Source organism: Taeniopygia guttata, chromosome 1 (assembly GCF_048771995.1).
Source record: "Taeniopygia guttata chromosome 1, bTaeGut7.mat, whole genome shotgun sequence".
Lineage (NCBI taxonomy): Eukaryota > Metazoa > Chordata > Aves > Passeriformes > Estrildidae > Taeniopygia > Taeniopygia guttata.
In genome coordinates, this window is record NC_133024.1 from 22,489,818 (window position 1) to 22,508,186 (window position 18,369).

Sequence of the window (18,369 nt, forward strand, 5' to 3'; positions counted from 1 at the left end):
GGGGCACCCCGGGCGCACGTCCTGCCTGCCGGGACAGCCCTTTCCACAGCCCGGGGCTCTCCTCACGGCGGGCCAGGGACGGAGCCGCTTCTCCTCGCGCGCCTTTGCCCCCCTGCGTCCCACCCGGGACGGGGCTCGAGGGCCACGTTTGAGGGCTCGCCATCCCTAAAGGGGCCGTACAGCGCGGAGAGCCCCGGGCGGCGAGCAGGGTTACATAAAGGCCTTACATAAGGGCGGCACGCCCGGCCGGGGGCAGGGCCCGACCCGCCGCCATTGCCCGCGGCCGCCGCCGGGAGGCAGCACCGGCCCGGCCCGCCCCGCCCCGAGGAGCAGAGCGGGGAATAAAATCAGAATAAAAATATAAGTTAAACGGGCCATAAAGACAGAAAACAAGCCCTTTCCCCACCCTTCCTCCCGCAAAGCCTCCCCAGGAGGTGGTGGGCGCGGAAGGGATGCCGTGGGTCGGCTGAGGGGCAGCAAGAGGCGCCCGGTGGCAGCTGGCCGGGGGTGCGGGGTGCGGCCGGGGAGCTGAGCTGAGCTCTGCGGGTGCACCACGGCCAGCGAGGGGTCATGCTGATAGCCCCGCAGCTTCTGGCAGCCCCGGTGCCTTTTGGGTTACTGGGACTACCGTCTCCATGCCACGGGATGGGCGGATGGTATTGCTGCTCTAAGTGGGCATATATATTTTAAGGTACATGGACCGCATATGTTTTGTTTGTAACAGTCCACGGGGATCTTTGGCATGATCCAAATGAATTCTGGCACACCTTCACACACCTCATTTCCAGTGCCCAGGACATTCCTATGTGCAGCCAGCATGCACTGGGGACTGCAGGAAATCTGTGCATAAACCAGTGGGTCTTTACAGCATTGCTACCCAAGCAGCTTTCAGATAGCACACCTTTTTGGCCAGGGAACAAAGGCTGTACGTAGGCTTGGACTCTGTAGGCACAGGGCAATGAAGTTCTTTGTACCCAGGAGCTGAACTGCTGTATTTAAGGTCTGGTTTCAGCTCAGAGTTAGCCCAAGTTACATGCTTGGAATACAGCCTCTGACTCCAGGTCTGTCCACACACAAAGCTGCCTACCCTGGGCAAGAGACTGCTGTTATTTGCAGAATGAGTCTGAGTAAACAAGACTTGTCAGTCAACTAGCACAGCTATAGTTCTGTTAAATCAAGCACTGACTGATGTGTCATCCTGTGGCTGATCCTGCCTGTGCCTCCCAGGCCTTCAAAACTCATTAGAGGGTCAGATTTAAAAACACTATAGTGTTTTTAACAGGTAGTGACACCAAGAAGGCTGTGCAAAGCATTCCCTGCTTCTTCCTATCCAAACCTGTAGAGTTGTGTTTGCACTGTGTATCCCCTCTTTGTATCTGTTTGGTTCATCCCAGCTTTCCCATCAGCACCTGTATGTCCATCAAACCCCAACCCATCCCCCTGTCTCCTCCCAGGTGATGTGTCCATCACCTGCTGACCACTCCCCTTTGTCCAGACCCTTCTGGCAGGGTCACCAGGTAACTGGACCCTGGCTGGGACTCCTCCCCCACCCCCTCCTCAGTGGTCACTCTGAGGCCTTGCCCCCAGAGAGCCACTCCCATGTCCTTCCCCCTTTGGCTGTTCGGGTTTCCCCGCCCCCTATATCTGGCTGGTCTGGGTGGGGACACGCCCTCTCTTGCTCGGGACTCCTTCGAGGTGACATTAAACTTTGGAACTAATGCTGAAGGGAGAGCGCCTCTTTCTTCGCTTGTGGGACCAGCTCGTCTCTGGACTCACGTGGGGCTTCTCCAGGCCCCCCGGGATTCAAGGAGAAACCCTTCCCTCTGCCCGCCTCACCCCAACTGCCCAGCTGGCCGGGCTCCCCAGGGAATCTGACCCGTGGATTTGAGGGGGAGACGCAGCACAAACCCATAGTTTTTCTACTTTGGTCCTAAGGCTGACAACTGTATTATCAAGATGCTCTTGTGTCATCATTTTTCCTCACTACAGTCCTGCAGTTCGGTGACTTTAGCTCACTAGGATGGTAAGAATACAGCAGTGGTGCTGACTGGCACTGGAGATGACACCTCTCCACAGCAGTTCATTTCTCTCACTGTTCAGACATGGGCTGCATGTCACTACCACTTGAAAGGAATGGAGGCTTCCACAGGAGGATAGCTAAGGAATCAGCAAAGTCAGCTAAAGATCTAAAGAAAGCTTTTCAGAAAAGAAAAAAACCTGGGGACACTGTGATCAAAACTACCTATGAAGAAACCCAAAGTTCTCCAGTCTGCAATGTCCATCTACTGTTACCAGCAAAGGCAAAACTACAGCAATCCTGGTGTTATTTTAAGTATATTGCTTTTCTTTTGTTCTACCTTATCACCCATACAGAAAGCTCCTATTACCATAATCTTCACCTATATATTTTAATTAAATAATCTTACATTCTCTTACATAGTCTACTTCTATTGCTATCTTTTTGCTATAAGTCTTCACAGGGACAGTTGTTAAGTACTCAATCAGGTTATGGCATCTCCATCCTTGGAGATTTTCCAAACTTAATTGAACAAGGCCCTGAATAACCTAATCCAACTTGGAAGTCAGCTCCGCTCTGAGCAGGGAATTGGACTACAGACCTCCAGAGGACCCTTCCAACCTAATTTTTTTTCTGATTGCACACTGCTTCTATGAACACTTCCATCAGCAAGCTCTCTAATATATTTCCGTGTTCCAGAAGGTAAAAATGGCACACTAGCTTTGGAAAACTGTGAATTGTTATAGCAATGTCAAAAACCCTGAAAGAACAAGGGTAGGAGCAAGAATGAAACAAGTAATAAATATTGTTTATGGAACCTTCCCAATTACTCCTATGTATGTCCCATCTCTGGACTTCATTGATAGGCAATCCTATGTGATTATTTCAGTAGTAAGGGACAGTCTACCTTGCTGCTTTAGTTCTTAAGATTACATTCTTCTCTACATACTAATCATGGAAAAGAGCTGTTTGCTATTTACTTGTTAGTAAGGACAGTAATTGCCATGTTTGGAATGCAAAAGATTTGGGAATGTGCTCTTGGAGCAAGGGGCTCCGTTCTGATCTCTGGTTATCTCCTTCTCTACACATACCTGTGGTGCATTACAACTCCTTTCCAATACTGAACTCATTATTAACATTATCAGTGGGCCATCATCATCCTTGCTCCTTGTGAAGAATGGCAGAAGGGCAATACAGCAAAGACATGGCACTTTTGTACTTGGACTTGACACATAGAATCCCACAAGCTGGGAACAGAAAAGATGCTGACTTTCAAAATTTAGAGGGTCTCTGCAGAATTTATATTTGCTATTGATTTACAAGAGATTTATCCAGTTTATTTCTAAACATCCTACCTACTCTATCGCTTCAAATTTTCTATCCTATGTCCACGTACTTTCATTTTGTTGGTATTCACTTTTAGCATTCCCTCATATTTATTGTGCTATTTATTGTTATTTTTCATTATGTTAATTTACACCACTTAAAATATATTCTCTTTTTGGTTCATTGTATGCTCTCCAGCACCTAACAGTAAACTAACTGCCTCCCCTGTCTTTCCTGAACTGAACTGTGTATATCAGTGTTTGTCAGCTTATGTGTACAGCAAATGTACAATCACTGCCATAATTTTATTTCTGTTTTCTGTCAGCATCCTCATTGCACTGAGGCATTTGCTCCTTTCCATGTACCTTAACACTGCACTATCATAGAACAAGATCCCAAATTTTGGCCAACTCACAATGATGAAGTGGCTACAATGATCTGGGCACTGACTGTGAACTAGAATTGTCTCATTTCTGTTCCATTTGAAGGCAGAATGGGTAATATTTTGGATGTCCTAACCTCAAAGCTATCTAGAAACTAATTACTACCTCTGAGCTTTGGAATGCCTTTAAAACCCCTGCCACACTTCTCCTTTCTTGCTGCTACTCTTGCATACAACTTTCTCTCCCTCAACCCTCCACTTGCTCTCCACAGTTGATTTCTTTGCATGTACCTCCCTTGCAACCATTACTTGAGTTTGGAATGAATTTCCCCTGGATGAGTTAACACGTTCTCACAGGGGCCAGCAAACTAGGTCCCTGTCAAAAATAGACAGTATGTGTTGTACTTCTCAGACAGCAGTTATACCTAATGCTTGAACCTTCCCTTACAAGGGGAATAGCTCTCTGTCCTGCAGAGACATCAGGTTAGCACTGAACAAATTAGCTCAGGTATAGGAACCAGTGTAGCTGTGCAGAGCCCTCAGCAGCATCCTGGCTCTCAGGGGAAGCTATGATAATGTGACTGCATGAGAATAATAGTACATAATGAACAATAATGAGGCAGTTTTCAGCCTCTGAATACAGGGAGGGCTGGGTCACCAACCAGACCTTTGTTTGTTGCATATTAAGCAGCACAGAGGGAACATGCCACAGGGTTGCTGATGTTGTTGTAAGTGCTGCTGCTGGCTGAGTCTGCCCACCCATGTTTCAGGCATTATTTTGCCTCTTCACGTCTATGGCATCACCTTATACTAAGTGCCCTCAGGTCAGAGATACCTGTAGCGTCCAAGCACTGCACTTAACTCACTGGTGCACAGTTAGTTTGTAACCTTAGTAATTCATAGAGGCTGTACAGAATTAAAAAAAAAAAAAAAAACAACAAACAAAAAACCAAAAAAAGCCAACACAAAACAAAACCTCCAGCTTTTCAAATCCTAAAAATAAGAGTGTGAAAATAGTTCACGTCTGATTTTAAGCAATATTTTCCCTGAGTGTTCTGCTGCACATTCTTCCTCTGCCTGTGTGCGACTAACACAGCTCCTGATATCAGTGCTTATCACTGCCAGTGTTGTGTCTCTTCCAGACATGACATTGACAATACATATTTAGAAACTGACAAAGTAAAGAGAGAGAGATGAGTACAATCACTGAATATAAAAAAATAGGCCTGAAAGAACAACAAAAACCCACTAAAATCTGCCCAGAGTCCTCACCCCAAAATTCAGGGCACACTGAATGCCAGAGCTGAGGGTGAAGCTTCCCAAGACAAGCTCCCTTTAAATCACCTGAACCATCATAGTTTTCCTGCCAGAAGTGTTGCTTCAGTAGTTAAAAGTCCTGCACAGGCTGACTGCCTAAATATTCACACAGCTTCTCTGATGATTTTACAGCCACATTGATCTTCATGCTGTTGCAGCTACATGACTGGCAGTTTGTTTAAAATCTCTGATTGCAAGTTTGTGTCATACAATGGAAAACACAAACTCCTGAAAACATCGCCATAAAATGTAATATGAAAGAGAAATCCCAGCAGAACACGGCAAAGCAAGAATGGGAGGCACGGAGAACTGACAAGAGAGACCCAATGTTCTAGTGCAATAAAAGCCTGGAAAATTTAATCAACACAGAAAAGTAAAATAAACTCCAAAATCCCTTACAGGAGACTGATTAACATAATTAAATTAAACTCAGAGATTAAGTTAAAGTAAGATTGAAATTTGCTGGGTCCTTTTCAGGCCTGAGGTAGGGTTTATGTGGCTCAAAATTTGTCTATTTATTCTATATAAACCACAAATCTCATGAGAGCTGGGTCCTGACTACAGAGCTTGTTTGACTTGTAACATCAGAGAATCTCAGCTATGCTAACACTGTCACATACTGACAATTACTGTGAATTGATCAAAAGAATTTAAAACTATTGTATTTATGGGGGAGAAAGTACAAATATCAGGCAAATGGTCATTTCAGAGCATAATAAAACCATAATGCAAAGTCAGAATTCTCCCAGGCAACTTTACCTATGTAATCCAGTTAAATCTACCAAATTGTTATGGCCTTAAGTCATAAATGTCTCAGGGCCCAGAAAGAACAGTGTAAACCTTTAAGAAGTTGCAGTAGATTCCATCTGTATTGCCTGAAACACCAATGAGAGGAAAGGTGTCGCATTAAAAAGTAATAAGAATAAAAGAGAAGACAAACACTGCAAAGACAAACGTGGATGAACCAACTAGAACAGCACGAACTAGAGCAATAAGTAGGGTGGACCTGCCAAAGTAAAAAATACAAGCAGATCAAACCAGCCATTGCTGAACTATGCTGTGAGGCTATGACTTAAATATTTAACAGCTTTTTACTGACATACTTCTTGCCCACATATTTCCTTGCAAATTTCAAAAGCAAAACTTAGTTTACCCTCATCAGTAAGGCTCACAGGTGCTGCAGTTTGTTTTTGTTTTTGTAAGATGTCTTTTTTTTTTCTGAACAAGAAGCCTTTTATAAGAGATAAAATATACTTACAGTGGTTTCCAAACGGTATCACTCTTCAGGTAAATTACTCCAAGCCTTGGACCTAGTGCAGACGTTCATTGGGGCAGGGAACAGAGAGAGGCTGTGTCTGTACCAGGAAGAATCAAAAGGAAAGGTCAGAAGGAAATAATAATTATTTACTGAGAGCAAGAAAACTTGCTACAACTCTAACTGGCATTCTGTGCTGTGAGTACAGCTGGCAGCAGCCTGGTAGTGCTGAATTCCTGCTACAATCTTCCAGCCCTGGCTGCAAACAACCACAGAGTCAGTCCCCAGGTACCCCAGTCTGCCCATGCCACCTCATCTTGTGAAGCAAGGAGGAGAGGGAGGATTGGTCCCCAAAGGGCTATCAGCAGGATTCCTTCTGAGGAGTTGCTGACTCCAATGGCATGAGCACGGAGCACTGATGGAGAGCTAGCACAGACCTGGCACTCAAGTGCATCTCATCAGAACGACAAGGCCACTCCTGTTCCAAGCAGAAGCAAACAGTTCCTCAGGACTGAAAGGTGGGAAAAGGAAGGAAAGAATCCTCCTTCGTGTCTTTTGCTGTCTTTACCTCACAAAAAGCATGGCTCATATTGTGAAAGACAATAGCATAGTTTTTGTTCATCAGGAAAAGCCCTAGGGATTGTGTAAGACGCAGGAAACAGTGGGGCAGGAAGGCAGGATGTATGGAATCAATAGATTGTGGAATTGAGAAATCTTTGCAAGCTGCGTAACCATATTTGGAGAAGTTATTGCAGAATTAACGCTACCTTGGAAGAAGAATAGGAGCTTTCCTCAAATGACCACCGGACAGCAGAAAAAGAGACCCCCTAACAACAGGAAGCACATCCGTAGAAGGCCATGTCAGCAGAAAATGATACATTATAAAGAAGGACCGAGATAAGGAACTGATGCGAGCCATGGGTGGAGCAGGGAGAGAGAGGCTCCCTGGTTGCCCAGCGCTGCATTTGCCCGTATTGCTTGCTTGCTAAATTAATAAAATTCTCTTTTTAAAGTGACACAAATTGGTCCTGTGTCATAATTTATAACAATATCAAAGCAGAAACCCCACTTTTCTCTCATCAGCCACCTAGTCTACTGCAGTGACACCAGGGAAGTAACTTATTGCCAGCCTTGCAGGAAAGGTTCAGCTCAGCAGCAGTTTTATCTCTGAAATCTTCCGAGCTAAACAGATAGCTGGAACCAATGAACTAAGATGCGAAGGGATCCACAAAAAAACATCTGCTCCAATATTTATTAGATGGTGATTTCACTATCCAGATCTTAGCTTTTGAGAGTATTTACATTTTTGGGGGGCTTGAATCCCCCTCTAGACTAAGAGAACTCCTCCTTTGCTAGCTTCTTATTATCCTTTGGTATGTCTGAAGTTGACGTTCAGGTACAGAATTAAATTCTGCTCACTTCACTTATGTAAAGAACTCTTGAGACACCAGCATATTCAGTCCTGTCCACAGTAAAGCCACTGGTACCACTTCCATGAAGAAATGATCTTGCCTACTCTGAGCAGACCAAAAAAGCAAATATTTGTTTTATCAAAGAAATCAGGAAGGTGAATGAAAAATGGTAAGAGATGTAATTGTTATTTCACAGGTAGCTAATATCACTGTGCAAGTTGGAATTTGTCTGAAAATGCAACACAAAAAATCCCCACTGTTCGTGCAGCAGGAACACTCCAATGAGCACCAACAGACACAATGAGGGATTTTAGATGACACTGTAATAATGTACTTCACAAAATATACATTCAGTTTTATGTTCAATTCACACATTTTGTAAGGCTGATCTTTCTTAGTGACTGGGATATATACTAAATTCTGATTTCAACAGGCTGCATGAAACCTGGCAGCTACATTTTACAGGGGCTCAAGCAAACATTTTCTTTGATTCCAGTTTTTTTTAGGTTCTCCCCTCTTGGAGTCTGCTTTGAATTGCAAATTAAGTAAATTCAAACACACACACACAAAATCCACAACTTAGCCTGAACCTCTGAGTTTCACCAGGGCTTGGGAGAGGAAGCACATGCATCAGGTTAGTTCGAAAGAATTACATAAATAGTGACACTGTTGACCAGTACCAAGGATTGAATTTCAAAGGTGCCGTAACGCCCAAGGATTCTGTAGATTTAAGTCCTTGCTAACATTCATCATGGCTTACTTTCAAGCTCTCCTTCCCACCTCCATATGCGCCCCACCTGTTCTGTTAAAGCTGACCTTGCTTCTTACATCCACTTTGCACACATCAGTCTGTCTTTTATCTGGCTATTGCTCACCTTTTTAAGGCACAAATCCCACGTGCCTTAGAGACTGCCTAGTACTGCAGATAACGTGCATTTTTAACTTGTACTAGAAGCAGAAAAATCACAGGATTGGGTCTTTAGTCTTTACTTCAGCAGAACTCCTGCTCACTTCACTCCTAATTTCACACAAGAGAAGCCTAAGAACTGCATGTACTAATCCTGCATATTTTGTCACCTCTCTTTTTGTGTCATTATTGCTCTTCCAATCTCTGGGATCCCAATCCAAGTGGCTCTCTCTTGTAGCACTGCCTAGCACTCAATCTGGCTTCCCATCAAGGGTCAGGCAGACAAGTTGTTAGAGATGGGCTGTTGGAAGTCTTCTACAAAATCTGGGCTCAAAAATCTCTGTGAAAGGCAATACTTAAAATATCTTCATTTTCCTCCATGTTTTTTGCAATGGCCTGGGAAGATATCTCTCTTCCAGTGTGATGAGCATAAAGCACTGAGATCCACAGCAGCTGTGAGGCACTTTTCAAAGAACATAAAATCAACAAAGCTGATAGTACTTCTTAAGACACTAGTATTGCAACAGAGAATGAAATACCCCAAATTTTGTAAAAAATGTAATTTAACTTTGGAAAAATTAGTGGAAAAGGATCTTCTACCATAAGAAGATTGGGTAAAAGAGAGACAAGCAGTACAACAGAGGAATGCGATGTATGACACTGGGTTAAGTAACTTTTCCCCTGTCTACCTGAGCTCTTCTATCCAGAAAAGGAAACCATTACATTTCTGTTCCATGGGGTACTGTGTGCTTAATTAAGATTTTGGAGGATAAATGTTCTGCATGAATGCATTCCAGAAATGCAGACTTTATTACTTAAATATTCCCACTAATGATAGTAACTTGGGCATTTTATATATGCTCACTTTTATTCCACCTTGCTCTTTCCAAGTTTTATCTGGTAATTTAGAGGGTGTGAGGAACATTAATTGTATCAGTGTTTTTATTAAGGAAGGTCCATTTTATGAGAGTAGTGATGTACTACAGATTGTGATTTAAGACGTACACTTTAGGTCACTTTTATACTGACTTCAGTGCAGTTGCAATGGGCATAAAGTCAGGAGAAAATGTGGTGCTTTACATAATAATGCTGATGATTAATGGGCTCCTGGACCATAACTCTGTATTCTGAGGAACCGATCCTCCTTCTCCCTCCTGAAATTTGTGTCTGGACCCTTTCATCTCTTGATAGCTACCTTTCCAGGGGTGTTCATTAATCAGCACCATTGATCTGACGTGGTTTGTCATACTGTATTACCTAAAACATACAGAAGCAAGCACTGGCCTGACTCTGCTCTTTACACAACACACCATCATATTTCCTTTACAGATTACTTAAATATTATAAACATAAAGTTACTGCTGTTGCTTGGTCCTGTAACTGGCCTTTTCTAGATTAGTTCCTATGGATATTCTCAGTTCAGTCAGAGAGAAAAGGAGATATTTCTACCAGGCTGAACCTGGTAGAAATCTCTCCTCTTCTCTCTGACTGAACAGAGAATACCCATAAGTTCCCTGCAGGATATTTCTGTCTCTCCCCCTGGATGTACTTCTGTCTGCTCAGAGACACCATCAAATACATTCAGTATTCCCTGCTTGTTAGGAACACTCCTATGTTTGACCAGCAAGAGACAATCAGCAAAATAGCTCCTTATCTTTGCTTGAGACCTGGTACTACAATCTTCTCTCACTTTTTATTAGTGATTTCCAATCAAGCAGACTAAAGTTTTTAGCTAATTGCTATTTACTTTATTCTTGCAACAGTATTTTCCCTGATATCGTCAGAATGCTTCCTTCTGCCTTTCCTCTGATCCCTAGTAATTAGGGATGAATTAAAAAATTAAAAGATGAGCTTCTTGTGAGCTTATTTCTGATTACTCTTATTTACTGTGCTGGATAGTGCTGTCTGTCATGAGGCAACGGAAAGTAACTTGCTAGTGCCTTGGAAGTTAGCATGTCTGGTCTTAATGCACATTTTGTACAGCTCTCTTGAGTCAGGTGGGTTGAGTTTTAATAGATACTTTCACAGTCATTATATATTTTCAGAACGGACTGTCTAGGCTAAATGAAATTCTTTTTGGTCACTTTTTCTCTCTGGGAGTAGCATTTTGGATTAAATTCTTAAAGCCACAACAAGGATGAGATGAAAACAGCAGTGTTAGCTATCAACAAACATGATTCAATAATCAACTTTCTGCATAAAGTGGGTTATTCCAGATATATTTTACTGTTTATAAGGAGAAAGTACATTGTCTGACTAGGGCTGACTATGGCATTTGCACTGTATGAACAAGGTTAGGCCACTGGCTATCCGTAGGTAGATATCCAACCCCAATATCTTAGAGATCAAGACAGACTGAGATATAAAAGCCACTGTTCCAGCAGAGGCCAGAACTTGTGCCAAAACAACTGACAAAAATTTAGTATCGCAGGCCATGTTCTGAGAAGGCCATGAGCATGGATTTTCCACTGTAGTCAGGGCTTCGTTTCCAAGAGGAAATGGCTAATTTCTGTGTTTTACTGGGAACGCTGTATGTCCACTATCAGTATGGCCTCAAAATCAGAAATTAATTTGTTAATGGATTAGATATTTACAGAAAGACTGTTTAAAGAGGCTGGACTGCTCTAGCCTGGAAAAGGCCAATTCCCCACAGGGACATGCTTGCAATAGCACTTGAGGAAAAAAATCTCTCCCTGAAGTCCCAGAGGTACTTACTGAAATCCAGAATAGCAGGAAAGTCTTCATTGTAGGAAAGTCTACATTATGTTCCCATTTTTTCTTCCACAGGCTCTCTATTACTTGTCTGCATCTGTTTCTTTTCCCCTTCTTTCAGGGCCTCTTATCTGATATTATACAATTTCACTGCTCTTAAGCTGCAGTTCTTAAGTTTGATTTTGGCATTTGGAATAGGCATTTTTGAGGTCTCACTTTTGTTCTGTTGATTATTCTAATATTTCTTTCTATTTGCAAGCAGCATTCTCAGTGTAACAGCTAACTGTGCCTAAGAGTTCAGGTCAGAAAGGATGACTCTTCTCCTTCTGACTTTCCACTTCCCACGCCAAATCCTCTCCTACCTGGGGCAGTGGTACAAGGCCTCAGCCCACAATATTCTCTCTCATTTAAGATCTAACTCTGAGTGCTGCCTATTTTCCACTGATGAAGATCTCATCATGCTCACTGTGTTGGGTGTGTAAATCCCACACCTGTGGGCATGGCAGGTGTGCAAGCAGAACGCGTGCTGCTCTCTTGGCTGCTCCTTGCAGGGGGCAGAGCAGGATAAAACCCTGCTTGTCAATGTTAAGTAACTGTTTGGACTTTGCACAGCTGATTTGAAATGAAGATAACTTCTACTTGGAAGAGGAAACTAAATGTAAGTAGTTGGTAGGCCTAATCAGAGCAGGAGCAGGCCACCAAAAGCCCTAAGATAACATTCAGCTAATGGTTTAAACTAAGACAAAAATCTGTGATGCCAGACTGAACCATAGCAGTATGTCAGACCACTTTTCACATGTGGTAACATGAAGAAACAGTATTGTACACATACATAGATATATACATATAAGTAACCATGTATTTATTAATGTATGTAGAGTTATATGCACGATCATTATTTTAAAATTATCTTATTCTGGCAAAACATTGCTGGGTATAAAACAGGGAATTCTGTGTATTCCTACTATGGAGCCTTCACAGTTGTATCCGAATCCTGAGTGATCCATGTAGTTTTCAAAGCAGTTCATTAAAGTGAGGTGTGACTGAGGCAAACAGAGAAGGTCCTAATTTTGTGGATGTTGGTGTGGAATATGGAGTAAATAATCTCTGCTCAGTAGAACTGCACCTACATAACCTTTCCTGGGAACAGACTGATTTGTGGGTAGTGATTGTATACTGCGAGTTGTTGAATCTTGAGTGCTACTTTTCTACAGATACTTAGTATTAATAGAAGCAGTTTGAGGGTATAAACAGCCTCAGGCATTTATGTGCTGATGCTGTAGGTTACAAGGCACCAGCGTTACGGCATGAAACTCAAAAGGTTCATGGGAGGGGAACAAGTAAGAGGTTCAGATTTTGAAGCCACAAACATTCAGGATGGCCAGTGCAATCAGAATATTGTCTTGTTAATGAGAAAGTGGCCCTCGGACAACATAACACTGCCTTGCTGCCTTAAACAATATTCTCACAAAACTAAAGGTATAGTTGTGCTGCAACTAATACCAATATTTCTGAAACTGAAATATGAATTGCCATCACTGCAATCACCAGAGACGAAGAAAATGTGTAGAAATTAAATTGTTACAGTAATATATCCGCCTAAGCTACTGCTTTGGCTAGATGAGCCAGATTAGCTCTTGACAGATGAGCTTCATGAACATTTCATTGCCAAGGAACCCTGTCAAAATATTGGTGATTTCTCCGAATCTGTTCAACATCATGGAGATGTCAAACGAAATCTGAAAGGACATTATTTTTCAGGAGGAACAAAAACAATGAAAGCATATGAAGAAAATGAGCTGAGTTTCTTCCTCCTCCCCTACACTTTGCTTTGGTTTCATTAAATGCTGCCCTTGCAAATACTTTGGCATAAACCCTGAAACTCTTTAGTCCCATGGATGCTGGTGAATTGTAGAAAGTACTGAATGTCCTCAAAGAATAGATCTCCCTGTTTCAGTAACAAGGTTTTCAAACAGACAATGTATTTTCACTGAGGTGCAGGAACTGTGTAATCTCAGCACATAACAATTTAATCAAGATTTACACCATTGTCACTGGTCCTGCCATACCCTTGTCCCTCCTGGTCACAGGTACAGCACTTGATGCATCAATGTCTGGCCACCAGGTTTGTGGTTCTTATACTGAAAGATTATCTCAATCACAAGTCAGAAGTACCCTTTCATGAATATGAAACATGATACAAAATGGTAAGTGATAAAAGTAATTAAATACTGTTTTTTTAATGGTGTGTTGCTTGTGGAAACTATGAGATACTGTTTACATTAATTAAAGGTAGAATACCATGTAGGACTGTGGAAATTTCAGCTATAAATTTCAATAGATTTGACCCATTTGTCACAGGACTATCCCCTTCAAGGCAAACTAAGAAATAAGTTTCTCTGACACATCTGGTTTTCTCAAGCACCAAAAGCAAGGTTATCAAACAGATAAACAGAAAAACTGAGCACTCTCCTTCCTCCCAAAAAAAACCTTAGCATATTCTTGATAGAATTCCTTCCTCTCCCTGAGCTTTCATTATGTGACTTGTTTTATAAGGAGATGAAAATGCTTGCATGATTTTTATCTGCCTTTACCAGAGGAAAATTTATATTAAAAATCACATTTGCGTGGATTCTGAAAGGCGAGTCTGAGACAAGGAATGTTTTCGTTAAGTTTTAACATTTTTACCACCACTGCCTGAATGCTGAACTAAACAACTATGTTACTGTCAGTTATGAAAAAAATTTAAATGATTTTTAGGTTTTTTGTTGTTTTGGATGACTGTCTCCATCTCTGAAGATTTCCCTTGCCAATCATTCATTAAAGAGTTGGTAACCAACACAGTGAAAAGACTAGGTAAAAAGCACCACAAACGTGTTTTCCCATACCATTCTTCCTGTGTGTTTGCTGCCTCTGGCCTCAAACTGTACAAATGAAAGCTTGTTTGATTTATGTCAAAAACTATATATAAAATATCACACAGGATCCACAGAGAAACCGAGTCACTCTGGGCTTTAATTTCATTATCCATTGAGGAATAACTGACTACAGACTTGGACTACATAGAACTGATCAAAGCGCTTGCTTCCTCACAAGCAAAGAGAAAACCACTGTAGATTTCCTGTTTCATGCTTCAGTGCCAAAACACAATGAAAAAAGTTCTAGATGAGCATGTGAATTATTCTAAAACATTGCTCAATCAAATCTGATGGTTACGTGCATTTGTGAAACTCATCATTTAAAATGTCAAGTCACTGACAGCAGTGTGTCCTGAGGTGTGATGTATATTTGTGATAATTATTTGCTTTTTAAAGTTATGTATCATCTGCATCAAAACAGGATTTTTCTTAAGTGTGCCTGAAATGTAGAGATGTCAGTGCCAGCTGTATTATTCAGATCTGGGTTTTAAACACCCTGTGCCAGGAAAACACAGAGTCAGGATATGACTACAATGCCATTTTTAAGGCACTCTGAGCTATTTTTCACTATTCTCCTAAAACCGTATGTGGTGTGGCTGATAGAGAATGATTACTAACATTAATAGTAGCTGAAGTGACTTCTGTGCAGTATATGCAGCATGATGCATTAAGGAAAATAACATAGCAATAATTGTTATTCTTGCTTCAGTATTAGCAAATGATACTCTTGGGATTTATCGTAATTCAGTATTTAGCTGTCTTCTGTGGATCTTATAGGCCTCTTCTCTGGTCATTTCAAAACTTTTTTGAATGAAACTGAAGGCAGTTGGCTCTGTTGTTGGATAAGTTCTGCTAACGTAGGAGGGCTGTCTCCTGAGTGCTAAAAAGACCATTTGCAAATCTTCAGCATCTTCTTCCTTGACAGCAGAAGTTACTATGCAGAATGGTTTAGATGATGCTGAAATGAAATTTTATAGGAGATCCACAATCTCCCAAGAGGAGGCATGGTAGGGAATGGCAGTGACTTGAGGGGACCTGATAGCAGCTCCCCCACCTTTTATTTCTGGAAAGTGACACTGTAAATAAGCACCTCACCACTGTTTTTTCTTATCAGGAAAGAAATTCTGCGAGGAGGTGATTTGAGTTTTTAACTGTAGACAATCTGGCAGCTACCTTACTCCTGCTATTTTGTGACAGAAAATTTTATAAGAAAATGGCCCAGATGAACAAAATTATCAGGGCGCTTGCAGATATTCTGATTTCTGCCATGATCGACAAGAAGTACCATAGGAGATGGATCAGGAATCTTAGCTGTAGGGGAGCTTAGAGCTATTCTAGTTCAATCAGATTTCACAATTTGCTCTAATGAAGAGCGCTGGCAGAAGTTCAAAGCTACTCCAGGTCTCGACTCTCCCTCCACATTACTATAAAAATGTAGAAGTGTTAACTGCAGAGGAGCCAAAAGTTGTTTTGGTTCCAGTCTTTCCCAGCAGGAGTAACTGAGAAAATAGAGTAGGAGTGCTAGTTCTGCTCACAGCTCCCCCAGCATCCTGCAGAACACCAGAAACGTGGGGAACATGGCAAAGTGTGCCTAATGCTGTCACCCCTCACAGCTCCTGCAGCCTCAACCACGCCCTGCAAACACCATCAATACAGATGCACCAGCTCAGTAACTCCAGAATGCTTTGGAATTAGCGTCAACCTCTACAACTGATAACCTGAAGTCTGTTTGCAAGCAGAAGGTATCAGGAGGATGGCTGTGCTCAGCCAGCATTGATTTCTTCAGCCTTTTGTCTGTGGCTGCTTTCTGTCTCCTTTGGAGGTGGCTACTGTTACTACAAGTAACATCACGTCTCTGTTAAAAAACAGAGCTCCCATTGTCTTACACAACCCCTGGTAACTGCATGTCTAATAATAGCAAGCCATTCCCAGGTAGGGATGCTGTGTCCCAGACCCAGACACATCCACATGCACACACACACACATATTCCTATTACTTTCTGCACCTCGCTTCTGGTAAGGAGTGAGCTTTTCACATGCAGCATGACAGCTCTGAGCTGCAGGACATGGCAACTATTATTTTAAAATGCTTTTTTCACTTATTGCCTTGAGAAGCCAGTCTGGTATGTGCAATTTGCTTCTCAGGCCAAGCAGCAAGAAGGAGTGAAAAAAAAACCCCCAACATCTCTGTTTGGTTTTGAGAGAACATTGAATGGCGAAGGATATGATTGAATCCTGTTCTGAAAGCTTGATCCTTTCTAGGTGTTAAGTCTCCTTCTGTCTCTTAGGGAAGGCTCAAATTTTAATGAAGTACTTCTCACAGTTCTCAGAAACCCTTGTTTTTACACCTCTCAGTTTCCTCCTGGAAAAGTAAATGACAATATGCAACTCCCTCATTACTGCAAGGCTATTAGATAATGCTGCAAATCAATAATGAGGTCTTCAGATGAAACTTCTCTATAAATTGAAAATATTATTCTTTTTGTAATCCATGAGTAGTCTAGAGAAGGAAGGAGTTTATGAAGATCTGGTGTCACAAAGTTCTGAACTTTTATTCAGTAGGAGGTCATCCTTGCATGACTACCTGCAACTAAATCATGTAATTGCACACTGTCCAGACACTTCCTGAACTCTGATGGGAGTGGTGTCGGACCACTTCCCTCGGGAGCCTGTTTGCAAATTGAGCGGTTCTAGACTATTTCACAAGGTTTGCCAAAGAAACCACTTCCTTCGGACCTCTCTTACCATCAATAACCATTTCTGGGCATCTAAACTTGAATTATATACTATTTCCAATGTAAGAGCCAGATTTCAGTCATCTCAAAACCCTGTATTCTCTCATTTTAAGAGATGGCTTGGAGCCAGGGATTTGGAAAGTCAGTTCACTTCTGAATTTGTTCAGCTTTGAGAGTTCAGTTTAGGTTCACCTTTTCATACTGAGTGAATAGAGCACATGCATGAAGAAACAGCTAAAAACTTAGGTGGTGACATAATAAAAAATGCTCTCCTTCAGCTTTTATTTCTAAATCTATTATCTTTCTTAGATCAGATAATCTTTCTTGAAAGTTTGTTGAGACTTCTTGAAAACATCAAAACTTAGTGGATCAGATGTTCAGACTCTGGTTCTATGCCTACCTCTGACCAAGGCATGCCATAGTGCATGCCTGGCAGTATCGTTGAAGAAATCCTACTTTCTGTTTGCTCGGGATCTATGGGCAACAACTGACAATTTGGTATTGTTATTATGGGATCAAGTGTCTTACTTCTTATGAATCCCTGGATCTACAAATCACCTTATATTAAAGTCACACCTGAATTAAACCTAGACTGTGTTTGAACTTGCAAAGTGACTGGTCTGGCCAACAACTGCAGACCAACTTTCATGGATGCCCTCCCACTAAGTTAGTCTACAATACTCATCCGATCTCCCACAGATTTCTGTGTGTGCAATGGGGAAAAAAATGGGGACTGATACTTTTATTTGTTATCAAATAAAAGCCTACAGTTCAGCAGCAGTAAGACTGTAGTGAAAAGTCCAAAGACCCAAGCAAGTGAAATAACCTAAATCAAACAAGAAACCTACTGAGTTGTAAACTGTAGTTTATCAGTATCATGCAGTCATGAGCTGACTGTGTTACTGCCCTAGGGTAAGAAGTTCTTACCTTCTCTGTAGGAAGTCAAATTAATTTGCCTTCACTATCTAGTAATCCCTTTGTCAAGCAGTAAGAAATTCAGATATTGGCCCCTCTGTGTAACAGTGTATTCTTTGGAAAGTTGAAAGAGAGAAATGAATGGAACGCATAGAACATACATCAGTTGCTGAACTTGCAGCATTCTTGCTAGAAGAGCAGTATTAATATTTTAATTGCTGATTATAACACCATGTCCCAGATTCCAGCTAAGCATCTGAGAACACAATGGACCTTGTGCAGTCAGGCTATTTTTATTAGGACTGAAACTCCAGTAGGAAACAATTTAACTGGTTACCCAGTAAAGGGTTAAATGAAAGTTAGACTCCAGTTCCCAAAGCCATCTGAACTGGCTTTAAGAAGACATGAACCATCTATGCGTCTGGAAAATGGAACCTGCAACTGACTTTTCTGTACCATCTGCTCTCAAGAAC

At 41.8% G+C, this 18,369-nt stretch overlaps 1 protein-coding gene across 21 annotated transcripts in view; it reads right to left on the reverse strand.

The window, feature by feature from the left end:
* ZBTB20 (zinc finger and BTB domain containing 20) overlaps positions 1-18,369 on the reverse strand; it is a 501,814-nt gene that overhangs the window by 54,346 nt on the left and 429,099 nt on the right. For 19 of the 21 annotated variants that reach the window (XR_012054410.1, XM_032751110.3, XM_072925281.1 and 16 more), the window contains one exon: positions 6,301-6,397. The exons of 1 other annotated variant lie outside the window; for it this stretch is intronic. The gene's annotated coding sequence lies outside the window, so the exon portion shown is untranslated. Of the gene's footprint in view, positions 1-6,299; positions 6,398-18,369 lie in introns of those variants that run through there. One more of the 21 variants, XR_012054412.1, reaches the window with a different exon arrangement.